The sequence below is a fragment of the Primulina huaijiensis genome, chromosome 4 (genome assembly GCF_012295235.1).
Source record: "Primulina huaijiensis isolate GDHJ02 chromosome 4, ASM1229523v2, whole genome shotgun sequence".
In the NCBI taxonomy this organism is placed as follows: domain Eukaryota; kingdom Viridiplantae; phylum Streptophyta; class Magnoliopsida; order Lamiales; family Gesneriaceae; genus Primulina; species Primulina huaijiensis.
This window is the reverse complement of record NC_133309.1, coordinates 6450389-6477648: the sequence shown is the minus strand read 5'-3', so window position 1 is coordinate 6477648 and position 27260 is coordinate 6450389.

Here is a 27260-nt window from a genome sequence, read left to right as displayed (position 1 = left end):
TCAATCCTAAACATAATTTGGTCACAAGACAATTAGCATACCTCAAAAACTTGAAAATATTTTCTTTGCACGTCGAACATACTTACTTGGTGTTGAGGGATTCGTTGGACTTCGACTGGGGCTGCTGCTGCACATACGAACATGAAATTGCATACTTAACTTGCATAGCTTAGACGTAATTATCATGCTTACTCTCAAACTCAATCATTTCTTAGGACATTCTAAAATTTCCCATGACTCGACCTTGATAATCTTCGCACTAAATCATGACATCAAACCCCAAAGCAAACATTAAACTTTTCCCAGAAAAGTGAGTGCACGGACCCCGTGTCCGGGTCCGTGTATGGGTCCGTGTAGGTTCGCTAAAAGACCTACCGAAAAGAAGGAAGGACACGGACCCCGTGCTAGGGTCTGTGTAGGGGTCCGGGTAGCTTCGCAAATTTTTACACCGAAAAGAAACAAAGGCACGGACCCCGTGCCCTGGTCCGTGTGGGGGTCCGTGTTAGCTCGCAAAAATGGCTACTCGAAGGAAACAAAGGCACGGACCCTGTGTCAGGGTCCGTGTGAGGGTTTGGCTGGGCACTGAAGGTCGAAACCTGCGTGAAAAACTTGACATGATAATTCATTCTCCTCAACCAACCCAAATGGCTATGAATCGACACCTCGAGACTCATCCTAGGACGCTACGACATTGTACCAAACCCAAGTAAATCATTAAAATTGTTCGCAAGAGCGACAAGCAACAACCAACGACACAACCCGAAATTCGACACCATTTTTCTTCCTACGAATCTTGATTCAACTTGGAGCCTAACGACACAAAATCAGACAACACATAATAATCCCAATATCATTCTTGACTTACCTAAACGTAGCAGCGATTACCCGTCGATTCCCAACGAAGCCTTCAACAAATAACTTCAAGAACACAATTTACGTAAAAATCGCAGCTTGAGCAGTCCCACAAAAACACCATAACTCACTCAATTTTCATCCAAAAATTTGAATCTTATATCAAATCGAATGTATCAAAAAGTTCTACGTTTTTTTATTGAAAGTTTTCTCAGATTCTTGACTGAAAAATCACAGTAAATCAAAATACAGTAAAATTTGAGTTTTCAGATCAAGGGATTTCTTCAAAACACATCAAATAATTTTTCTGCTCAAACTACTACATCTTATACACATGATTTCATACATAACACATCAAAATAAATACTATGACAAGATCGACGTAGGAAAAACAGATTATACGTGCCTTTAATGTGAAAAACTCACGATACGGCGATACCGAAGCGGGAAGGAAGCGAGGCTTGATCCGTGACGACCGTGGAACGATTTTCTTGCAATGAGATCGACGAAAATTTGCTGAAAGAAATCAGAGGAAGGGGCGGCTGCTCTAAGGTTCCAAGAACCCTAATTTTCTCTTATCAAAATAATAAGAGTTTGAATGAAACATGTGTGTGTGTTCTGGCGTGTATATGTGTGTGTAAAAGTGTGTGTGTGCGTGAGTTTTGAGTTTAATTAGGGAATTAAATGGCTTAATTACACAATTAAAAATATTAACTAAAAAAATGCTAATAAAAAGGCTGATTAAAATGTTAATCCTCACTACAAACCAAGTCCATAATTTAAAAATAAAAGCACACTTGCTAAACTTTAAAAGTTTTAAAATTCTAAACTCACTCAAATAAATAACTTAGGCTTTTAGAATGCTAAAACTAAATAAATTATTTCAAATGCCCCATCCTTAACTAAAATTAAAATACCTCCTTTCAAATTACCAAAATCGTCACCGGTCTTTTCCTCGATCCCACTTCGAATACTCGCCTGAAACATGAAACTCGAAAAACCTTTTACCGTGCATCACATAAACATGAATAATTTAAAATAATGAATTTAAATAAATCATGCACCACTAAGACTCATTTTAAAAATAAATAAATGCCTTAATAATTAAATAAATGCATGGAATTTACATGTACTGATTTTTTTGGGCACTACAGATTAGGTGTGAAACACGAAAATTAACGAAGAAAAATTGAACCATGGGTCCACGGGTGTGGCTGGTGACTTGGAAGGGTAGAATAAATAATAAAAATGTTATGTTTAAAATTGGGATCAAAATAATGAGTTTTGGATTTATCCGGGATTTAATCGCTGCACGAAACGTTAATTAAAGAATTAATTGAAATGCATAGTTTTAAGCGGAATAAAATTATGGAAAATTAGGTTTAAGCTTAAATAATTATTAAAAGTCTTTTTTTTTTATTTTGAGAATTTTATATTAAAGTTTGGTTTAATTCAGGATTAAAACGCAGTAATATGTGGTAANCGGAATAAAATTATGGAAAATTAGGTTTAAGCTTAAATAATTATTAAAAGTCTTTTTTTTTTTATTTTGAGAATTTTATATTAAAGTTTGGTTTAATTCAGGATTAAAACGCAGTAATATGTGGTAATTAAATATTAATTTAAAAGTCATCGATTTAAGTCAAATAAAAATATGTGAAAATTTTTGTAAGATTAAATAATTATTTGGGACATGTTAGAGTCAACGAAATTAAGAAAAAGTCGAAAACGTGAAATTTTACGTCTAGTGGTAAAACAGTCATATTACACCTAGAAATTAGTAAACGTCATGGCAGCATCCTGAATGGTGCTTTGCATGCTAAAATGTTTATAATTTTATATATAAAAAGGTTTATTTTTATTTTAAATGTTTATTATTTAATATATCAAAATGTTATTTTAAATGTTTATGACGTTGAAATGTTTATTTAAAGATTTATGGATTTTTATATGTTGAAAGGTTTCTTTTAAAATTTTTATGGATTTTTACGAGGAAACAATAATGTTAAAAAATATGTTTCATTCTTGTTTTTAAAAGAAAAATGATATTAAATGCATGATTTTTATAAAGTGATGAAAATGTGAAATATTGGACGAGGGGAAGTAATTTTGACTATTGAGGATATGAGGATATGGGGATAAGAATGGGGATGTCGTGATGGGAAAAGGCCCAGAGGGAGCCCATTTTCTTGAGAAGGCCCCAGAGGGAACCCATGCATGGGAAAAGGCCCCAGAGGGAGCCCGTCTGTGGGAGAAGGCCCCCGAGAGAGCCCCGACAATCGTATTTCCATTCGATGAGGATAGGCCAAGACTCAGTTGACGAGAGAGTCCCTGATGTCGCCGCCGCCCAGTACTGTGGTTACATGTAGATGGATCCATTGACTTTTTGAGGATGAGGAAAGTCACAATTAACGATCTGAATTCAATAAAAAGGAAATATGTATATGCTCATGATGAAAGGATTTATGTGATGAAATGAGGAAAAGGAAAATGTTGATGTTTATGTTAAGCATGTTCATATGAATATGTTGAGGATGATATGAAAAGGTTTACGAAAATGTTTATGTAAATTTTATGTTTATAGTTGATGCATCATTTTAAAAAGTGTTTTGTTTAGAGTTTATGTATCATGAAAATGTTTATGAAAATAGTATTGTTTTAAGGTTTATGCATCTCTATGAAAACGATATTTTAAGCAAAAGTATTTTTCAATGTTGCATTTGATTTGTATATGTATTACTTGTTATCAAGATTATGATGTGTTGAGTCTTTAGACTCACTAGGTGTCATTGATGCAGGTGATTATGATATTTATGATTATGAGGGTCTTGATGGTTGATCTGACTAGATTGAAGGTGCACATAACCCGATGACCAACACTAGTTTTCCGCACTAGTTATGATTTATGATTTTAAGTGATGTTAAAGATATTTTATGACTTTTTATTTATGTTATGAGAGGTTTTTGATAGGTTATAGTATGAGCTATATTTTTCAAATAATGTTTTTAGGTTTGGTAAAACATTTAACGATTTTCTGATTCAAACTATTTTCTTTGAATTTTCCAATGTTAGTTGGTGTCTTTATTTTTAAAATGGGGTCAAGGTATTTTAAAGTATATATATATGTATATTTTGAATTATAGAGATTAATAAAAAAAAATAATGTCCAGCAGGTTTAAGGAAACAAGTAGAAGACATTTCAAGTTAACTAATGAAAGTGCGGAAACAAACTGAATGACAGATAGAATAAAACTGAGAATAAAGAACACAAGATTTGTGGATGTTCAGAGACTTTAAACGCTCCTACGTCACTCTTTCTATCCTGAGGATAGGATGTTTAATAAAAGGGTTTAATCTATACAACACTTTGTACAAACCCACTTCAATTTTTACTTAACACTGTCAAAACTGAAACTCTTAATATCACTATAATTTTATTAGTACTCAACTGATGTAATTTCTAAGCATAACTGATATCTAAAAGATCGAATATTACAACAATGAATGTTTGTGATTAAGCTCTACGTATAGCTTGAAAGATATGAATAAATCTAATAAGCGTGAGCTTCTTTTAACTGATTTTTGAAAGCTTTTAACTCAAGAATGAATGTACACGCAAAGGTTAGATTCTTTCTCGGCTGATCTTCTAGGCTATTTATAAGCTTTGATTTCAACGGTAATAATGAATGCATTCAAATAATTATATTCATTAGACACGTCAACATTTTTCTGACAATCGAACACTGTAGCTTTTCTGATATGCGGCATTCCCACTATAAGTTCTAGTAGGCTCTTTTACAAATTGTCGTTTGATAGCTACGTTCCTTGACTGATGACGTGTCAAGCTGATTTATCAATTGGCTCTTTATAGCCGATAGAAATAACTGATTGCTCTACAACTGATCAGTCTTAACTGATCGTCCAGTTGACTACAAGGCTTCAGTTTTGAACATTTCAGTTACCTTTAATAATTTGCGCATTAATCTTCCGTTCGGGCAACTATACTATAAGTTAAATATATTCAGTTCAGTTTTCCTAAGTTGTCTTGATTAGTTCTTCAATCTTTTCACGCTCAAATTGTCAAACTCCGAAATTATGATTTCAACATTTCCAATACGCTTTGGGCGCGATAATTTGATGTCCCAACAGTTCCAACCCTTCAATCGTCTACAACCTCCAATGAAGAGCAATCAGGGTTTCAAATTTGGAGGAAAATGACGTAGGGTTGGCAATCAACGATCATTTTTTAAAATTTATGAGAGTGCGTATATTTAAGAAAGTTCGGTGAAGAATTTATCGGACCAATTAGAATAGGGATTATTTTGGGAAAAATGTCAAATGAAATGGATGTAAATGAGTAACAACTCATCTAATCGAGTTTTCCACATTTAATGTAGATGTAAATTTGATAAAGAAAAAAAATATTTTATTTATAAACTTATTTATTTGCAATGATAATTTTATTGGTAGTAATATTTCTTTTATATGATGTAATGAGCTTGTTCTACATATAATAATTTGATATATATGAATTATTGGTTAATTGACAAATTGGTACAAAAACTCTTTTTAATAGTCTAAATGATGCATATTTATTGAATTTGGGCAAAATTCCGATGAACGAAATAGTATAATTGACATTTGATAAATATAAAATAGTCCAACAAAAATTATTTCAAAACTCTTCACATTTTTAGACTTCCATCAATTTTTTAAAAAAAACAAAAACCTTTTGCTACTTCAAATATTGAATCACCACCGACTAGCGCTCACATGCATTCCATTTTTTCTCTCATTATGCTTGAATTAAGTTGATTATCTCCACTCAGGTTAGTTTTCGCTCCTTATATTATCTCCCCCAAGAAGAAGGGTGAGTTGCTATAGGTGTATTGTTTTATAGGAATCAAGGTGCTGCAAAAGTTTAAAATTTCTTTTTTGACGTTCAAAACGTTCTTAGGTGTTGTATGCTTTAAACCATTCATTGAATGAATTATGCAAAAAATTTGTTATCACGGGGTTATTTGGAAGACTCCTAGTTGTTTTCTGGAAAAATACTTGTAGTTTAGGCCTGCGATGTAGTACACTTTTCTTTCATAGTGATTGATACTGGTGTCCCACACCAGAGACGTTCAGAAGGACCGAGCCACAATGGTATATGCACTGATGGTGGGTATTCCGATAAATGTGAGCAGGTTGATTTTCTCTCAAATTCAGCTATCGATACACAGCCCCAACATTGCCTTATTTTTCCCCACAATCATTACAGAGTTGTGCGTGCGAGCAGGGTGCATCGTCAATGTGGATGATGAATGGTTGCAACCGATGAAACCCATTGACGACTCTTGGATGAAAACTGTGGGGACCCGGACGCTAATCATGTTCTTAATCGTCATTGGGACTAGTTAATCAATTAGTATAATAAACAGGGTCTAACATTATATTTTTTTTTTCAATATAATATCAAATGCGGAACGTAATGGAATCACTCTACTATACATATCAGTATAAAAGTAAAGTACAAGTCTTGTACTATATACAATCATTTACAAACTAAGGTTCAACTACTAAATATCAAGTGTTCAACCCTATCTCAGATCAAGTCCGTAGTCTCCACTCTAATCACGATCTCTCGCTTTATCTCCTTGACCCTGAACCTGTCCCACCTGTTGTCTTGCACACATACAAACACGACAACAGCCGGATAACGCCGATGAGAATAAATCCCAGTATAAATCAACGAAACATGCAATTATATAAACAAATATAAAGCATGTAACAGATAACAGCAATATGTATCAAAATCTGAAACATAATCAATATCAGGCTGTCGACAATGCTCGTAACTTTACGATTCAGACTAGACTCAATCCTAGTCTAGGGATCCCGGTTTCCAGACGTTGGTATTCCTATATCGACCAACAGTAATAGAAGAAACTCCGATTCTATCCACGTCGATATAACCAAACATCCGTTGTCTTGATCTATCCGTCCCAGACTGTGGCAATATCGCCAACACTATCTTGTGACATCGTGCAATGTGCCCGTGGCGATCCCGCCACTATCAGGTACTTCTGTCACAAGATCACTCATCTAATATTCGTCTAACACATGCTCTCTATACATCAATAGAACAAGCATATCAAATCAAATCAATGCAAATAATAACAAATAGTATGTGATTTAGGGAAACACAAGTATATCCTACTTGTGTCGATCTATCAATACTACATTGACTTATACCTTTCGTTTGTAGTCTCGGTATGAAGAAACGGAAGTTCTGAACTCAATATTGTCTCTGTAAATCTGAAAGGACATATCGAGAATAATAATATCAACCTTCCATTCTCAATTCAATACTGAATCTGATTAATCTGCTTTTAATTCAAATCATCGGCATAACAGCACAATCTCAATATCCCCATAAATACCTTATCAACAGATATCAATTACCAATCATAACCCATATCCAATACAATCTGTAATTCAACCATAATCCAAATCTGTCCAATACCACTCAATATAATCTGAAAAATTATAACAAATCCGTAATCAATCTGTTTCTTAATCTGACTTCGATTCTATGATGTCTAACATGTCGAGAACATCATATATGAATTTTATTCAATTCTGACAATAGCATAATTTCAACACATATCAAAACGTAACAAAACTTACGTCCAGTTGTAGCCCGCATCGATAGGAACACCGTATTGAAGTCGGATTCAAAATCTAACGGGCGGATCGAAATATAAAGGCGTAAGGATTTTCTATAACTTCTCTAGTTCCTTTTTCTCGTTTTTCTTCTTTCTTCCTACTGAATTCTGAAGAAGAATTGTTATATATATATACTTGCATGCTTGGAGAAACGTGGCACAATTCCTTGAATTTCAGTCGGCGCTCGGGCGGTTGCAATCTTCCGCTCGGGCGCGGGATGTTCTGTCCGATACATATCCTTATTGAACATTGGCGCTCGGGCGGTCAAGAACTACCGCTCGGGCGCCAGACGTTCTGTCCACAACATGCTCTTGTAATGCACTGGCGCTCGGGCGGTCGTCTTCTACCGCTCGGGCTCCACAGGTTCTGCCCGAAAATCACGTAACTCATATGTTGTAACCATTTTGGTCTCGGAGTGGTCTACACTCACATCAATTCATGATCAATAAATCATATCAGATTACGATAATCAATTTTTCGGGCATTACATAAACAAAACAGGGAAAGCGTGCTTTAGACTTCCCAGAGGTGGTCGAGGATGAAGCCGCAACTAGCCGCCCCACCACTGCCACCACAGCCCATACGGCAGGCAATTAATAATAAAGTGATGAGATGTGTGCTTTTGCGGTTCTTCAGGATCAGTACAACGCCGTCAACATTGCGTACATGACATCAAATGAATCTCTCGTGCGTGGTATAGCCTCACACATAGGTCTCAACACCTCAGCCTATCCACCACCACCGGCATACCCGCCTCCGTTCCCATTCTGTTATACTTACTCCCAGCCGGACGATCAGGAGCCTGGAGTTGTGCCACAAAATGATGACGAGGATGAGCAGTAATCAGGGGAGTCCTCATGCTTCTTTTTCTTTGCATTCGTTTTATCTATTTTCATTACGTATGCATTTTATTTAGCATCCATGTTAGTTTTTTCCATTGTTTGTCTATTTGTTTTTGTGGTTTTTTGAAATGGGGACATTGAACGATTTTTATTTGGGGGTGGGTGTTTATTTTGTTTATTTGGTTTTTCTTGTCGTATTTGCCTCGTTTTATATGTATGTCACATGAGAAGTGGCCAATAGTTGGTGCAGGATTGGTACATGGTAGCCAATGATGATGTTAAATTTATCACATATATGAACGTCGTTAGTTCAGAACACATGTGTTGTTGACCCATGAAAATCTTGATTGGATAATGAAATTGTTGCATGTACGTTGATCGTAGAAGAATGCATGACATAATGAAACTTGAAATTTCTTGTGGGGAATTACAAATTCAAGAGGTGACTTGAACTTGAGCACGTTCTTGGACACTAACACTACCCAACACCACGAGGATGAGTTAAGCACATTTCTGTTAGACCAATGCATTGGACTGAGCTTGCCGATAATAATTGTGTTGTGATGCTTGTCACCCTTATATGTAGCCTTATCTTACCTTATTTAAGCACCCTTGAGATTGGACTGAAGCCACACTTACTTACCTCTTATTCCTATGTGAGGGAGTACAGAAAAATAAGAGAATTATGTTGCACAAAAATTTTTTTATTAAAAAAAGAGATGTAAGGTGTATGGGAGCCAAATAAAGGAATGAAATTCTATTCCCAGGCTAAAAGGATGGAGATGAATGGAGTTAGATGAAAAATCTTAATATGCACAAATGATACATCACTGTACTCCCTTCGTTTTACAGTTTTAGCCTAGTCAAGATGCCCCCTATCCGGTGTTGAGATATGCCTGACGAGCCCTAACCATCTGTGTTGCGAATCGGTAATTAGTGAAGAGAGATGTGAAAGAGGAATACTTACACCAACGTGTTGATTGAAGTCTCTTACAGCATTGAAAATTTTACTGTGGAAATGCATGATGCTCGAACCAACATTACACACACACGCGTTTAAAATCCATGAAAGATTGTAGTGTTGAAATTTCGAGGTGAGGTGCGGAAACTAGCATTGTTTGTTACAGGATAAAATATAAGTTGATATTCGGTGAGGCAGACCAAAACCATGAATGCACCGAAAAACTATTTCTTGTGTTATTGTGTCCTGCAACCTATTTTGCTCGAGGGCAAGCAAAATTTTAGTATGGGAGGTTGATAAACGTCATATTTACTCCTTTTTATTTCATCGTTTGAGTTTGAGTCTGTGTCATTTTGTGTGCATGAAGCCCGCATTTTGTTTATTTTATCTTTGATTTTTTCATACGATCACCGCTCACCGTGTTGCACAAATTTGCAGGAAAATGGCAGAAAAATGAAAGTTTGACTGCAAATTTGCAGGAAAATGGCGGAAAGATGAAAGTTCGACTGGAACTGAGTTGGAGGCCAGAGCACCTAGCGTTGTGCCGAGAAATCTCCACCTCCCCAACACGAGCAGAAGCAAAAAATGAAATTATACAGAATACCTCGTGCTAGGCGGTATTTCTCCACTACCTTAGCGCGAGATGCATGAGAAATAGTCAATTTACAGAGGCCCTCGCACTGGGGCGAGATTTCTCGACTGCTCTAGCACCAGTGAAGAAGGAAATTTCCCTATTTGACTTGTTTCAAACTTGGAAAGTGGTAGGCTGCACAAAAGAACCCTAATACACAAATCGAAGGAGGATGAACACGTTTTGAAGAGCAAAACGAGAAGTCGCACGGAGGAGAAAAAGCGGAATCGAAGAAACTTGAAGACTTTGGGATTTTCGAGCTTCGTGTCGACCGTTCTTCATCTACACTAGTATTTTTAGTTCACGAATCTTTATTTCAATTTTGCGTTGTGTTTATTATGATGAACTCTAGTAGCTAAACATCATATTTGTCGAGATTTAAGGGGATCCTACCCTTAAACCGTGTTTAGTTAATTTACTTCTCGACTTTTGATTTGATTATGCTATTATTTTCATTGCATTATTAAAGTGCAGCTAACTATGATAATAATCTCATATTGTGAGTGAGTTCGAGAGAATAGCTTGTAAGTTCGTGGATTTAAAATTTGCATAGAGATATGAATTTGGATACACGTTGAGAGTCATAGTCCAATCGGTCAAAAGCTATGGGATTTCATAGAGCGACATACAGTTCACCTTTGATAAATAATTAAAGAGATTTAATTACTTCACTAAATTGAATTAGTTTGGCATAGCTCGAGAGAACATGTTCAATTGGTTAAAAAATCATGTAAGAAGCATGAATCATTGTTGAATAGAATTAATTAAATTAACGATGGGTAGGTGAACCAAGATTTCCAACAAATTCATTTTTAATTTAGTCTATAATTAATCATTTAAGTTTGTTCATTTCATCGTCTAATCCTTAAATCGGTTCTTTGAGTTATTATTTAATCAGCCTTGTAGTAAGTAATCATTCAAATCATCATTGTTAAAAGTTTAATTAGTAGAAATAATAATTGTGAAATACAGTCTCTAGAGGAACGATACTCGTACTCTTGTACACTATATTATTACTTGACATCGTTCACTTACGATTATATCAAGCATGAATTTTATTGACTTTTTACCAAAGATTTTATAGTGCAAGTTTTGCTCGATCAAGCTTCTGCTACATTCCATCTTTCGAGGAATGTACTATTGTGGTGGCAGACGACTGAGGCTGAATTAAGAGCCCAGGGCCATACAGTTGATTGAGATGTGTTTCGGGCTCGTTTCCAAGGCCATACATTACTTTTAATGCAATCTCTTTGTTTGAGTGTACTCTTTCTAATGCATTCAATTCGTTTACAATGCAACTTACTCTTTCATTAAATTCATTCATTGATTCTCCAGCTTTAATCTTGATATTTTCGAAGTTTTGAACAGCAACTGAGAGTTTGTTTTCCTTCATATGCTCATTTTCTTCACATAATTGAATCAGGTTTTCAAAAATTTCATTAGCTGATTTACACATTTTGATTTTACTGAATGTGTTTTTAACCAATGTCTTCTACAAGATATCCTTGGTGTTAGGATCGGTTGGGTGAGTGAAAGTGTTTAGAAGGGGGGTTGAATAAAAACTTTAAGATTTTCGAATCTTTTCGAAGGAGTGAATTAGTTTAATGATAAACTAAATTCGATAATCTTGTTGTCAATGTCGATCAGTTAACTTTAAAAAGCGGAAACAAACTTAAGGACATATTGAATACTTGAAAATTAAGAACAAAAAAAATTTATTGATGTTCGAAGACTTCAAATGCTCCTACTTCACCCCTTCAATCTCAAGGATAAGATTTTCACTAAATGACTTTGATTGTAATAACCCACTTCAGTTTAGTTTTAAACACTGCCAAACTAAAACTCTTAATATCATTACAACTTTTATTAGTATGCAATTGATATATTTTTCTAAGCACGCTGATATAAAAAGATCGAATATAATAACAATTAGCGCTTGTGCTAGTGCTCGAAATATAGCCCGAAAGATATGAATAAATCTGATAAAGCGTGAGCTTTTTGTAACTGATCTTTGAAAGATTTTAACTCAAGAGTTTATTCAAAATGAATATGCGTGAATATCCCCTCTTCAGCTGAACTTCTCAGCTATTTATAGGCTTTGCTCCCAACGGTAATATTAAATGCGTTTAAATGTCATATATCTGTTGATTTGTCCTGACTATACACGTCATCATTCTTCTGACAATCGTACACTGTGGTATCTGATATGCGGTGCTCGCACTACAAGTTGCAGTCTGCTCTTGTACAACTTGTCACTTGTTGGCTACGCTCCTTAATGATGACGTGTTAAGCTGATTTATCAGTTGACTCTATAGCCGATTCGATGAACTGACCGTGTAACTGATCATTCTTAACTGATAGTTTAGTTTACTACACGGGTCAGTTAGATTTAACCAGTTCAGTTGCCTCCGATTGTTTAGCACATTAATTGTCAGTCGGACAACTTCAGTTCAAGTCATTTCAGTTATGATACGTTCAGTTGAGTTGATCAGTTCGGTAATCTTCAAATGCTTAATTTGTCAAACTCCAAAATTCTAATTCCAACAATTTTCCCTTTTTTGGTGTTTGAAAAAACTTAGAATTCAAGAACTGAACCTTGTGGATAAAATAATCTTTTATTTGCAAATAATCTTTCACTGTACATATTCGTAGAAAGAATAAAAGAATTAAATAAAAGAATGAAGAATGTCTTCTAGTATGATATTCTGCAAAATCAAATAATAAATGAATAGAGACTATCGTCGAACTGATCTTTATTTCTTAACTCTTTTATCAGCTGGTTCTTGATCAGTTGGTTAACTAGGTCTTCGATTTCTGCTGCTGCTCTTCTTCCCCTTTTTTGTCAACACCATCAACTTTATTTGATAGAATACGGACTTCTGAAGTGACTTGGAATATAGCATTTAGCATTTGTTCCTGTATCAAATCCATTCTCTTTGTCATGCTTGTTTGTATGAAATCAATCCGATTGGTAAGCATGTCTTGAGTTTGGAAAAGAGCTGGTACAGTCACTCTATCCTTCTTCAACTGATCTCTAAGAGAAATAAAGAAGTGATATCTTTAGTAACCTGATGGAGGCTCTTCATAGTATTCTCCTTCATAGAATCAATATTCAATGTATGCAGTAGTTGGGTCGACTTCATATCAGAAACAGTTAAAATTAGATTGTGCAAACTGGACTGAATTTCTTCAAGCATAAGATCAGCGGCTATATGTATTTCAGGAGATGGGACTTCTGATGTAGCTGGAGCTTCGCCCTTGTCTTCGTCATTGAAAATTACCATGGCCATCTGTTGTGCTTTAGTTTCAGTTTGAGCTAATTTAGCAATAATTTCTTCAACTGGTTTTTGAAGAGTGTCTTGAGCAGAGGTAGAAGGCTAATCAGCAAAGGAGCTAGTTGTCTCTTCAGTTTGTACTAGCACATCTTTTATTTCGTATGAGTGCAACTGAGCCATTTCAGCTTTATTTTGTAATTCAGTCGTGCCAGCCGACTGAACTGGTTCTTCTGTTTCTTGTATCACAGCATCTGAGGTTGGTTGTTCTATTGTGCTCTGGTCTTCAGCTGATTCATCAGTTGTAAGATTCAGCTGGATGTCAGTGGCAACTGATTGTATCACTTCGTCGACATTTGCCATTGAAAAATCAAAATCTGTGTACAACTGAAGACTAACTGGAGGAGATTTTGGAGGAGCATGAGAAGATGAAGATTGAGCATCCTGAGAAGTAGGAACAATCACTTGTTCATCAGTTTGTTCAACAATTGGTTCCTTGGATGGCTCTGTTTGAGCTCCAGAAATCTGATCTTGCTCAACCGATGTTGAGCTTTGAGAATCAACTGGTATGTACAGTTGTAGATCCATTTCCCAATCTTGGATCCTCATTTGCAGCGATAAGAGATCAGAGTCCAACTGCTGAAAAACTGCTATGTCATTGTAGGCAGTTGGGCTGATCACGTCATAATTCATTCTTTGCTGAGCTGCTAGTTCAGCTAACTTTTTCAAGAACATCATATCGAAAAAATAAGTTATGATCTCCAGTGCTTGAGCAATTGTGACAGCTTTAACTGTCCTCAGGACTATTGTTTCCAAGGCGATGAACTTATTCAAAACTGATGTCTTCTTCAACTGCCTTTCTAAATCTGACCCATTCATCATAAATTTCCAAATTCGATTCACAGAACTCGTTTATTTCATTCCATATCAGATCAAAGTGAGTTTGAATCGTGTTGGTAGGTCGGAGCTCTTCAATCAACTTGCCCTTACCTTTTGGATCAGTTAGGGCGTGAGAAATGCTCAGCCCTGAGGTGGTGGCATCCACCTTCTCATGAATCACCACACCTTTGGATCGAGCAACTGGTATAACAGTTGTTCTGTTGACAATGATGGTGGGTGCGCGAAGTCCAACTAATTTCATTTTGTCACCAGATTCGGTGAAAATCTTGTTTGGAGGAGCAGTTGGCTTCGCTAGCTGAGGTTCTTCAGCTGATGATGGAACTGGAACTGCTCGAATTGGTTTAGAAATAAGCGGCGGTTCAGCTCCAGTTGGCAAAAGACGATCAGCTGGGACAGCTTCAACAACATCTAGCTTGGTCTTCTGCGACCTTGGCTTTTTGACAATTTTCGGAGATGGAGTTTTCTCCGATTCAGTTTCACTGGCAATCAATTTCCTTTTGATTGTCTTTGTCCTCGCCAAATCCTTTGTTTTGGCATTCTTAACTGATTTGGGAGCTGCCATCGTCCAATCTCCTTTTTGACCTTTATAAACAGCTCAGGAGAGATGTCCAGCGTTGTATTTGGTTGCTGAACATTCTTGTCATTGAAGACCTTGAATTTGGATCACTTCTCAGTTGAGTCATCCACCAAGCCAGATTTCTTCAACATGTAGCTTATTGGCAGAGCGTAACCATTCGACTGCTTCGAAGATTGAACCATATTTTTCAAAATATTGAAGATAATGGTAGACCAGTTCAATCTTCTGTCAGTCATTATTGCTGTCATAAACTGAAACTTCTCAAGGGTGAAGGGAGCAAATGAACCTGCCTCAGCGAGAACACCCGTTGGCGACGATATTTGCCAGCAGCTGTATCTCTAGCTTCAGCTCCTTCTTGGCATCAGACACCTTGATCTTTTTCTCATCAGCAGAAAATAGATTCTGCATCTCCTCAATATCAGATTATCTCAGAGAAATGAGATAAGCCATCAGTTGGCAGTTGGAAGAGATTGCTGAAATAGTCTTCATCTATAATCAGTGATTGATTGTTAACAGTCATCATGATCTTGCCATCATCAGAGATGACATTGTGAGCATAAATCTCTTGGACTTCTTTTGGATAAATTACTTGGGTCGCCAACCCTTAGAATTTCTTCAGCCCTGCAGATTCCAACTTTTAAAATTCACTTCTTACTGCCTCATCGGATATAGAGAGGACTGAATCGAAGTCAATAGCCATAGCATTGAGAAGGAAAGATGGGATTTGGCTTGCTATTTGGTCGAGTTAAATTTCTTCAAAGAAAAATGCTCTGAAAGTTTAATTGCTCTGAGTGAATAGAAGCTCTGAGAACTTGAAATATTGTGAAGAAAAACTGAATGAGGGCGGCACGATTACTTATGTCGATGACTGTTCAAATTTTTGGACACGTGTCAGTCCAAGATTAATTTGAATAAAGAAAACATGTGTACATGATGTGTAAGTGTAAATAAGTCGATTGGACTACGTGAGGCCACGTTGTCAATCACTATACATGGAAATTAATGACGTAATATTCACAGTTACAAAATTTAATGTAAAATTTTATCGATAATCAATTAACCTACATAATAAGATCATTAGGTCAATAAATGAGTGATCAGTTGAAAACTGATTCAGTTCAGTTTAAGACCAACTGATAATTGTTTTATCATTTAACCAATTAAAAATATATATTCCTCCTAAATAAATGCATGAAATAAAATAGAGAAAGCGAATCTCATTAAATGAAGACGGTAGACTGAAGTCTCTTCATATTCTCTAGTTTGTTTCTTCTGTTGGTTTGAATCTGTTTATAAATAAGATCAAACTCATTAGAGTCAAAAATAATTCAGTAGAATATATTAATCATGAACAGATGGACAAAGCATGCAGTTTCAATCAACCCAATCTTGCAGAGTTGTTGTCATTCGAAGAATCTTGGAAGAAAGATATCGAAGACTTTGTCTTCGTGAAAACAATGTCCACCTGGACAAAGATTCAAGAGCTGCAGTCTCTCCAAAGAGATGGAATAGTTGCCACAGATGAACAAAAGGCAACTGAGATCAAATATAAGTGATGTCTATCCGTTGTTCATACTACATACCTTGCCACCGAAGGTTTCTACTATCTGATGCTCATGAAAGAGCATAGAATTCTGGATAAAATTGCCTTCTCAGAAAGTTTTAGGAGAACTTCCTCCAAAGAGATGTCCCTTTGGCAAGATGCAGTAGATAGGGAACTGAATCGTGTAATAGCAGTTAGATATTATCAATAAAACTGATATTTTTGTTCATTGCTGCTCATTATTTTGCTGCCTTATTATTTTGCATTCAAACTGGTAATAACTGAATAACAATAAGAATATAAGATAATGCCAATAACATTAAGACAAATCAATTAAGCCAAGAATATTGCCAAAGTAAGAAAACTTAGTATCGGGGAGTGGCTTGGTGAATATGTCAGCTGCTTGTTGTTAAGTTGATATATACTCTAGTTTGATTTTCTTCTTGAGAGCATGACCTTTGATGAAGTGATGTCTGACATCAATATGTTTGGTCCATGAATGAAGAACTAGATTATATGTAATCGCAATGGTACTTGTATTATCACAAAATATTGGAGATTCTTCTACAATGACTTCAAGGTCTTTCAGTTGTTGCTGAATCCAGAACAATTGGGCACAACAGCTTCCAAAAGCTAGGTATTATGCTTAAGTTGTGGAGTTTGCTATGGATGTTTGCTTCTTGCTGAAGCAAGAAATCAGTCTGTCTCTTAGAAACTGACATGATCAACTGGTGCTTTTTCAATCAAGTTTACATCCTGCATAATCTGCATCTGAATATCCAACTAAGTTGAAAGATGAGTCCTTAGCATACAATAAGCCCACATTTTGTGTGCCTTTAAGATATTTCAGTATTCGTTTGGCAGCTGAATAATGTGATTGTTTAGGATCAGCTTGAAATCTAGTACACATACAAACAGCAAACACAATATCAGGACGGCTAGCAGTTAGGTAAAGTAAATAACCTATTAAACCTATGTAAAGTGTCATCTCAACTGATATTCCCCCTTTATATTTATCTTACTTAATCGATGAACTCATGGGAGTATTTGCAGTTGAACATATCTCCATGCCAAATTTCTTATGCAGTTCATTCGTATATTTTGTCTGACTTATAAATGTAGCAGTTTCCAGTTGCTTCACTTGCAGACCAAGAAAGAATGTCAGTTCACCCATCATGCTCATCTCAAATTTTTCCTGCATTAACTTGGCAAACTTCTCGTATAATTTGGGATTAGTTGACCCAAAAATAATATCATCGACATAAATTTGCACCAGTAAAATCTGATCTTTCTTTGAAAATTTGAACAGAGTTTTATTCACTGTTCCAACAGTAAAATCATGATCAGTTAAAAATTTTGATAAAGTCCCATACCAAGCTCTGGGAGCTTGTTTAAGACCATACAAAGCTTTGTTCAAGTGATGAACATGATCAGAAAAAGAGTGATTTACAAAACTTGATGGTTGTTCAACATACATTTATTCCTGCAACTGACCATTCAGGAATGCACTTTTGATATCAATCTGGTATACTTTGAAGTATTTGAAGGAGGCATAGGCGAGGAATATTCTGATTGCTTCAAGTCGTTCAATTGGTGCATATGTCTCGTCGTAATCAATTCCTTCGTCTTGCCAATATCCTTGTGCTACCAATCTCGCTTTTTGCGCACAACTGAACCATGTTCGTTCATTTTGTTTCTGTATACCCAGTTTGTGGGTAAGCTGATTTAGCTCTTCTTGTATAGCATTTATCCAGTTAGGATCAGCTAGAGCTTCATCAGTTTTTTTCGATTCAATTTTTGAAACAAATTCTTAATGAACAAATAAATTAAACATTCGGTTTCTAGTTCTTAATGGATCAGATGGATTACCTATCACCAATTCTTGTGGATGTGATTCGTTCCATCTATAGTTCAGATTAGTCAGATCAACTTCAGCAACTGGTTCAGTTTGTAACTGAATGTTTCTTTGAGTTTCAGATGATGCGGTTTCAGTTGGCATTTGGATATCATCGTGTTGTCCAACCAACTGATTGTTAGGAAAAATTTCTTATTCAATCGTTTGATCCACTACTTCTAGTTCTGGTGTTTGAAGGATATTTCGATTGATGTGAACTTCTTCTTCACTATCATCCTCCAAACTTATTTCTATAAAGTGATCAGTTAGCTCAACTGGATTAGTTGTCTTATCAGTTAGTGCAAATTCATCAAATATGACATGAATTGATTCTTCTACATTCAAAGTACATTTATTAAACACTCTGTAAGCTTTACTAACTGATGAATAACACAGAAATATTCTTTCTTTAGATTTAGCATCAAAAGTTTTTAAATGATTTTTGTCATTATTATGAATAAAACATGTGCAGCAAAATATTCTGAAGCTAGATCTCATACAGTGTTTTCAAATGATTTTTATTAATCATTGATATGTTCTGAGTATAACACGCAATGTTTACTGCTTCTGTCCAAAATCTTGAGATATACCGAAATCAGCAAGCAATGTTCTAGCTGCTTCTTTAAGCGTTCAATTTCCTCTTTTAGCTACACCATTTTTCTGAGGTGTTCTAGCTGCCGAGAACTCATGTTTAATTCAAGTATTTTCTAAAAATTGAGAAAGATTTTGATTGACAAATTTAGTCCGTAGATCAGACCTTATTCTGTCAATTACAACTGGATTTTCATTTAATAATCTTTTGAAAAGCTTAATAAGTTGTGCAGCAGTTTGGTCTTTTGATTTGCGAAAAATAACCCACATAAATCTTGAAAAATCATCAACGATTATCAAGGTGTATTTCTTTCCCCCTAAACTCATTACTGGTACAGGACCAAAAAGATCCATATGCAGCAGTTCTAAGCATTTGGAGGAAGATTTACTACCCTTGTTTTTGAATGAAGTTCTCACTTGTTTACCAAACTGACATGCTGAACAAATTTTATCTTTTGAAAAATAAATTATAGGAACACCAGTTATAAGATCGTGATTACTCAGATGAGCTATGGATTTGAAATTTAAGTGGTTCAACCTTTTATACCACAACCAGTTTTTGGAAGATTTTGAAGCTACAAAACAAACTGGTGGATTAGGTTGATTAGTTCAACTCACCATGTAGGTGTTACCACAACGATTGCCAGTTATAACGATGTCATCAATTGAGTTCTTAACTTTGCACGTGTGTTTGTTGAACTCAACTGAAAAATTATTGTCGCATAACTGACTGATGCTAATCAAGTTATACTTCAAATTATCAAAAAATAATAATAATGTTACCATTGATAGGCTTAACCTTACCAACAGTTCTACCTTTAGAGTTGTCTCCAAAACTGATGTTTGGACCAGTGTATTTGATCAGTTGGTGTGGGGGCCCGTGCTCCTGATTAATATTTAATGACCAAACAACCAGGATTTATTAATATAAACAACGAAAGCGATTAAAATTTTCTATTTTGGGGCTACAGAAATTTCGGCATGACCTATTCGTAAATAGGACATCCCAAAAAATCAAAACATCACAATTAATATTTATATACTCGAATAAAATCATAACATCAATTCACAATCATAGCCGCACTGGCCANATATGGGAATTCTCAACCATGACTCGACGACTGGGCACCACTACCTGAAGCTCCACCAGACGCGTCAAATCTTCTTGGATAACCTGCTATGACATCAAAAACAATCACATCATAAAAAAAACGAGGGGTCGGTCCAAGTACGACGAACCAGTAATATTACGACAAATATAACTGGCATGAAATAACATCAAGTAAAATGCGATGCGATGCAGTACAATGTAATGCAATGCGTGAAAGGTAACAACCGATAGCGGATACCAAACATAGTCCAAATGAATCACATCAACAACAGTAATAGTGGGCACCCGTGCCAGGAACGTAGCAACGCAACATCAAGTCGCCACTCATTCATGCACGTAGCATCGAGGGTACGGGAGCTACCCGCTCAGCCCTCATGTAAGTCATCAGGAATGCTAATCCTACCCACCCGCTCTATTGATGACGCAACAACTCGATAGATCAATATAAATATCAATAGTAATCAAAGGAGTCAAGGCTCGAAATGCTATGCACTAATAGTATCAACACAAATAAATGCATGAATGCAATCACGTAGTCACAGAAGCACATAAGGCCCGCCACAACTCATTACAAAGTACGTAACGTCATTTCACATCATATAGACATCGTAATGAAAACATTTCGTACGTACCTCAATTGGACTTTAATTTACCACAAAATATCTTAAATTCTCAAGAAAGTCCTGGAAATGTCAACTCAGACAATTCACTTGAATATTAATTTAAATGATCTTATTATCATCTAAAATTCTACAACCATTTTTATTCAAATAAAAATCCAATTTCAACTATTTAGGCATTTTAAATTCCTAAAATTCCAATATTCGACTAAAATGACTAAAATCAATAATTTCTATTTTAATTGTCGTAGAATATTGTTTTTAACTTTAAATGACACTAAACTAATATTCAAGCGACTGCGATAAATTCTAGGTTCACCAGATTATACCTCCAACTCGCACTATTCCGGAACCTACAACAATAACCCAATAATTAATCAATAATGATACAATATTTGAGTCGAAATTGAATTAAATTTACACGACAAAAATTCGCACCGATAAAGCTTGTACTTCCAATAACAGTTGCTAAAATCGAGCCTAAACCGGAGCCGACCGGCAACAGGCGGCAAACTCGCCGGAGAAGATAACCGGAATTATGCAGAAAAACAGGGGGTTCTCGAAAATTTGCAAAAGTGGTATCAAAAGAAAGCTTACGACATAAGGAACAAAATCCCTCAATCAATTTTTAGTTTTGAACGGCGGAAGACGGCGATTTCAGCGGTGAAAGAGGCGGCATTTTTCGATGGGTTTTCGGAAATCACGATTTCACCTAGCAAGAGTGGTATCAATGGATAGCTCTTGTCATGGGCTTTCCAAATATATATTTACTTGTATTTTTTCGAACATCGGTGCGGCCAAAATCGACGGTCAAAGGTTCAGAAATGGTTGAGTTATTTTCGACAGAAAGCTACGGGAAAGGATATGGATTCGTGTGTGTTTATATGTGTAGTGTGTGAGAGAGTGTACTATAATATATATAAAATATATATGTATGTATATATATATATATATATTAAATGTGTGTTTACTTTTTTTATTTTCGGTTCGAAACTTGACCCGGTCTACTTTATTTCACCTCTTGTGTGCTATAAAATTTAAATATTCATAAACACACAATTTAATTATCTAGCTAATTATTATAAATTCCTCAATTTAAAAGAATAAATCTTAATTATCTCCAAATAACATATATTTAAATCCGGTCATTACATTTCTCCTCTTCTAACAAAAGATTTCGTCCTCGAAATCGAAACACCCAACACATCTTTATATACAACCTAGTCACACATCTACCACTGATAGTACATAGGAAAGTTAGAGTACAAGGAATAATTTGTGACAATTTCGAACAAGTGAGGCCATTCTTGACGCATTTTAGCCTCCAATTCCTATGTAGCCTCTTCAGTCCCATGTCTACCCCACTTTACCATAACCAGTGGAATCGTCTTATTCCTCAGTTGCTTCTCTTTGCGATCAAGAATTTGCACTGGATGCTCAATATAGCTAAGGGAACTATCCAACTCCACCTCATCAGTCCTCAAGACATGAGAAGGATCTGGCTCATACTTTCGTAACATAGATACATGAAACACACCATGTATCGCAGACAAACTCTGTGGCAAGTCTAAACAATAAAGCAACGTGCCAATCCTCTCAACAATCGCATACGGACCAATATAACGCGGGGCTAGCTTCCCTTTGCGCCCAAATCTCATAATACCACGAAACGGTGATACTTTCAAGAAAACCTGATCGCAACCTGAAATTCTAAAGGCCTACGCCTTTTATTAGAATAGCTGGCTTGACGATCCTGCGCTGCTTTCATTCTTTTCCTGATCATTTCAACCTTTTCTTTCATTTTTTGAATAAATTCTGGCATTGACATCTGTCGTTCTCCTACATCTTCCTAGAATCGGAGATCTACACTTTCTACCATACATGGCTTCAAATGGTGACATCCCAATGGTTGCTTGAAAACTGTTATTGTAAGAGAATTTAACAAGTGACAATGATTCTTGCCAACTGAAAGGGGATCGGTTACGGTGACCGGAAACGCAACGGAAGCACAAAAATTTTGTTTTTCATAAGAATTTTCGGCCACCAACATTCTTGTGTAGCAAATACAAAAACACCAAAATGACATTCATAGTGTGTTAAGAAATGTACCTATCAATCACAAGGATTGATGTATGGCTCCAACTAAGGTATAAACACCTTAGCTCTTGTATGGCAAGAACTTCTACAAGCTTCCAAAGAGCACTCCTTGCTCTAAAATAAAGCCCACCACCAACTAGGTAGATCCCCTCATAATTTGCACTAGAAAACTAAGAGGATTTTTCAATGAGAAGAATTTTCTTTCCTCAACACTTGAAGAAGAAAAATGAGAGGAAAAACTTGGAGAGAACAAGAGCAATTTTCGGCCAAGGTAGTATGGAATGGGGGGAAGGGAGACTTTTCTTGGACATGCAAAAAGTTGAAAGCAAAAGTTGCATGTCATGCCTTGAAAACACAAAAAGTAGTCTCCCAACCTTTCACCTCCCATGCATGTATATTATATGGTTTTTAATCAAATTAAAAACCATGGACTAAATTTAATTATCTCAAACATATTTGAGACTAATTAAACATTACTTGAATTTACCCAAGTCCCACTAGTTAAATAATTATTTTAATTGAGCTCTACAAGACTCAATATGATTTAATTAATCCAACACTTGAATTAATTTAATTATTTGGACTCTACTAGGTCCACTAGTGTTTAATTAATTCAACACTTGAATTAATTTAATTTAGTCCATAATAATGTTTATGAAAATCACAATTTTCAAATACATTATTCACTTGGCCAAATTTTAATTTAGGAACACTTCCATAAATTAAAATTTACATTTCTCTCATAGAAGTCATACTTCCATTTTCTTTACGCTTATAAACTCATTTATAAGCCGTTCAACACATTGAACTATTTTACTTCTCATCGGGATCTAGAAAGCTAGTACTTGTGTGGCCCTCAATGGTTCATTGATACAACTAGCCGCGGGTTCACATCTCCATGTGATTCGGACTAAACATGTCCTTATTCGAGCATACCCCAATTGCTCCATTCTTACTTATCAACTCCTTGATAATAAGAACGTCAGAACTCAAGTCTGATAGTACCCAACCAATCATGTTAAACGTCTAGCAGCATCGCTTACATGATTCCCTAGGTATCAAATGATAGTGCCTGCAAGAACCATTCAATTATGGTTAGCGTACAGTACGGTCCCTTCATCTCATATATCCCGACCGATTCGACAACCATTGGTTTATCGAGAGTTGTCAATGAATCGATACTATGTGTCATGTCGTAGTTGCATCGATGGTGTAATCTATGAAACCCCTTTCATAATTACCACCATACTCTGATCAGAGATTTCAAACTACATATACATGAAAAACACATAGGATATCCATACCCGTAGGTAAGCGGTGAATCCCCGACTACAATGCATCGACTCCTATATGTTTCGACAGAACACCCAACCTTGCCACCTGATGACCCCATGAGAGTCGGTAAACAAGTCAAAGTGTAATTCTAGCACATAGAGTCTCAATGTTGTCCCGGGTCATAAGGACTAATGGTGTACAACCATAAACTAGGACTTTTCCACTCGATAAGTGAGAACCACTTGGAAAGTCCTTTAATGGAGGGTTGTTCAGTGCACTCTACCAGGAGCACCTATCTGCATGCTCGGACATCACAATGTCCCCTACCAATGAAACATGGTACTCACATCGCAGATACTAGTCTCAAGCTCGAGCGGCCTATATCCTTCTTAGCGGCGGCTGAATCGACTAGGAACCGTTTAGAATATACAGTATTCCAAATATGAGTTTCATGATACTCATCATATGAGCATCTCATATTCTTTCTACTATTTGTATATTCAAGGGCTTTATCTATGCAACTAGCATGGGTATACAGATAAAGATGTGCCAAAACAATAATTTCAAATATTATTAAAATAAAGATTGCTTATACATAGAGTTTCATTGTGAACACTCGGCCAACACTTGGCTCGACGTGCACCTACTCTAACAATCTCCCACTTGCACTAGAGCCAACTACCCATATACTTCAAACCAATTGATTCGCGATGCATCTCGAATAATGGTTCAGGTAAAGGCTTAGCTAGTGGATCAGCAACATTATCTGCGGAGCCGACTTAGTCGATAGACACTTCTCTTTCCACAATCTCTCCGAGGATGTGGTACTTTCTCAATACTTGTTTGGATTTCTGATGAGACCTTGGCTCCTTTGCCTGAGCTATGGCTCCCGTGTTTCACAAAACACCGGGATAGGAGCAACTCCATTAGGAATGACGTCCAACGCTTGGACGAAATTCCTTATCCAAACAGCCTCCTTTGCTGCATCCGATGCAACAATGTATTCGGCCTCAGTGGTGGAATCCGCAGTACTGTCTCGCTTGGAACTCTTCCAAGAGACAGCAGCACCAATGAGCATGAATACGAACCTAGAGGTTGACTTTGAGTCATCGATATCGCTTTGGAAGCTAGAGTCGGTATAGCCTTCCAATTTCAGTTCTCCACCCCATAGACCAATAGCAACTTACTGGTCCTTCTCAATTACTTGAGGATGTCTTTCACAGTTTTCAAGTGTGGAAGACCAGGGTTCGATTGATATCTATACACTACACTTAGTGCTAAAACCACGTCAGGACGTGTAGATATCATCCCATACATGATGCTACCAATCGCAGATGCATAAGGAATGCTCGTCATCGCCGCTATCTCTGCATCAGTCTTGGGAGACATAGACATGGATAGGGACACGCCATGACACATTGGTAGATGTCCTCTCTAGGACTCATCCATCGAGAACCGCTTCACGATGGTATCATGTATGTGGACTGGGTGATACCAAGCAATCTTCTTGAACTATCTCTATAGATCTGTATTCCCAATACAAAAGATGCTTCACCCAAGTCCTGCATCGAGAACTTACTCGCTAACCATATCTTAGTTGATTGCAACATTCCTACATCATTCCCAATGAGTAGAATGTCATCAACATAAAGCACAAGGAATGTCACCACACTCCCACTGACCTTCTTATACACACAGGGTTCCTCAGGATTCTTAGTAAAACCAAACTCTTTGATTGTATTATCGAATATGAGGTTCCAACTCCTAGATGCCTGCTTTAGACCATAAATAGATCTCTGAAGTTTGCATACCATATGCTCACTTCCGATAGATGTAAATCTTTCAGGTTGAGACATGTAAATCACTTTCTTAAAATCCCTATTAAGAAAGACTGTCTTGACATCCATCTGCCATATCTCATGGTCATACCATGCAGCCATGGCTAGCAATATCCTTATAGACTTGAACATTGCAATTGGAGAAAAGGTTTCCTCAAAGTCAACTCCTTGTCTTTGAGTATATCCTTTTGCCACCAATCGCTCCTTGAAGGTCAATACCTTCCCATCCGCCCCAAGTCCCTATGGGAACCGTTCCCTCAGGTGGATCCATAAGATCCCACACTTGGTTCGAATGCATGGAATTCATCTCAGATTCCATTGCTTCAAGCCACTTGGATGAATCGGCATCAGATAACGCTTCCTTGAAGGTCCTTGGATCACATCCATGAATAGGCTCATCATGGCCCTCTTCAAGAAGCAGACCATACCTCATAGGTGGTCTCGAGACTCTCTCGTATCTTCTAGGAGCTTGTATCTCCTCTCTTGGCTCTTCGGGTGTGGGTTCTACAATTGTGGGTGTCTCTCGAACCTCTTCGAGTTCTATCATCTCCCCTTTTCTATCCAATAGAAATTCCTTTTCCAAAAAGGTTGCATTCTTAGAAACAAACACCTTTGTTTCTTGGGGATGATAGAAACAATATCCAACTTAATTCCTTGGATATCCCACAAAGTTACATAAAATGGATCAACAATCCAATTTTATCTCCCACTACCTGCTTCACATAAGCAGGGCCCCCATATTCTAAGACAAGAATATTTGGGAGACTTACTCATCCATATCTCATATTGTGTCTGCCTTTAAATGGACATTTAGTGGAATATCTTTCAATTTTAAGTTATAGAGATCATCTTCAAGTTCACCAGTGNTGAATCGGCATCAGATAACGCTTCCTTGAAGGTCCTTGGATCACATCCATGGATAGGCTCATCATGGCCCTCTTCAAGAAGCAGACCATACCTCATAGGTGGTCTCGAGACTCTCTCGTATCTTCTAGGAGCTTGTATCTCCTCTCTTGGCTCTTCGGGTGTGGGTTCTACAATTGTGGGTGTCTCTCGAACCTCTTCGAGTTCTATCATCTCCCCTTTTCTATCCAATAGAAATTCATTTTCCAAAAAGGCTGCATTCTTAGAAACAAACACCTTTGTTTCTTGGGGATGATAGAAACAATATCCAACTTAATTCCTTGGATATCCCACAAAGTTACATAAAATGGATCAACAATCCTATTTTATCTCCCACTACCTGCTTCACATAAGCAGGGCCCCCATATTCTAAGACAAGAATATTTGGGAGACTTACTCATCCATATCTCATATTGTGTCTGCCTTTAAATGGACATTTAGTGGAATATCTTTCAATTTTAAGTTATAGAGATCATCTTCAAGTTCACCAGTGCCAATCAAACATTCATTCTTGTAAATATTGCAAACACCTTTGCCAAATAAATAAGAATATCCATCTTTATCAACATAGAAATGGAAACAATGTTTTCTTACCAAATCAGGTACAAACAAAACATCTCTTAAAAATAACTTAAAAT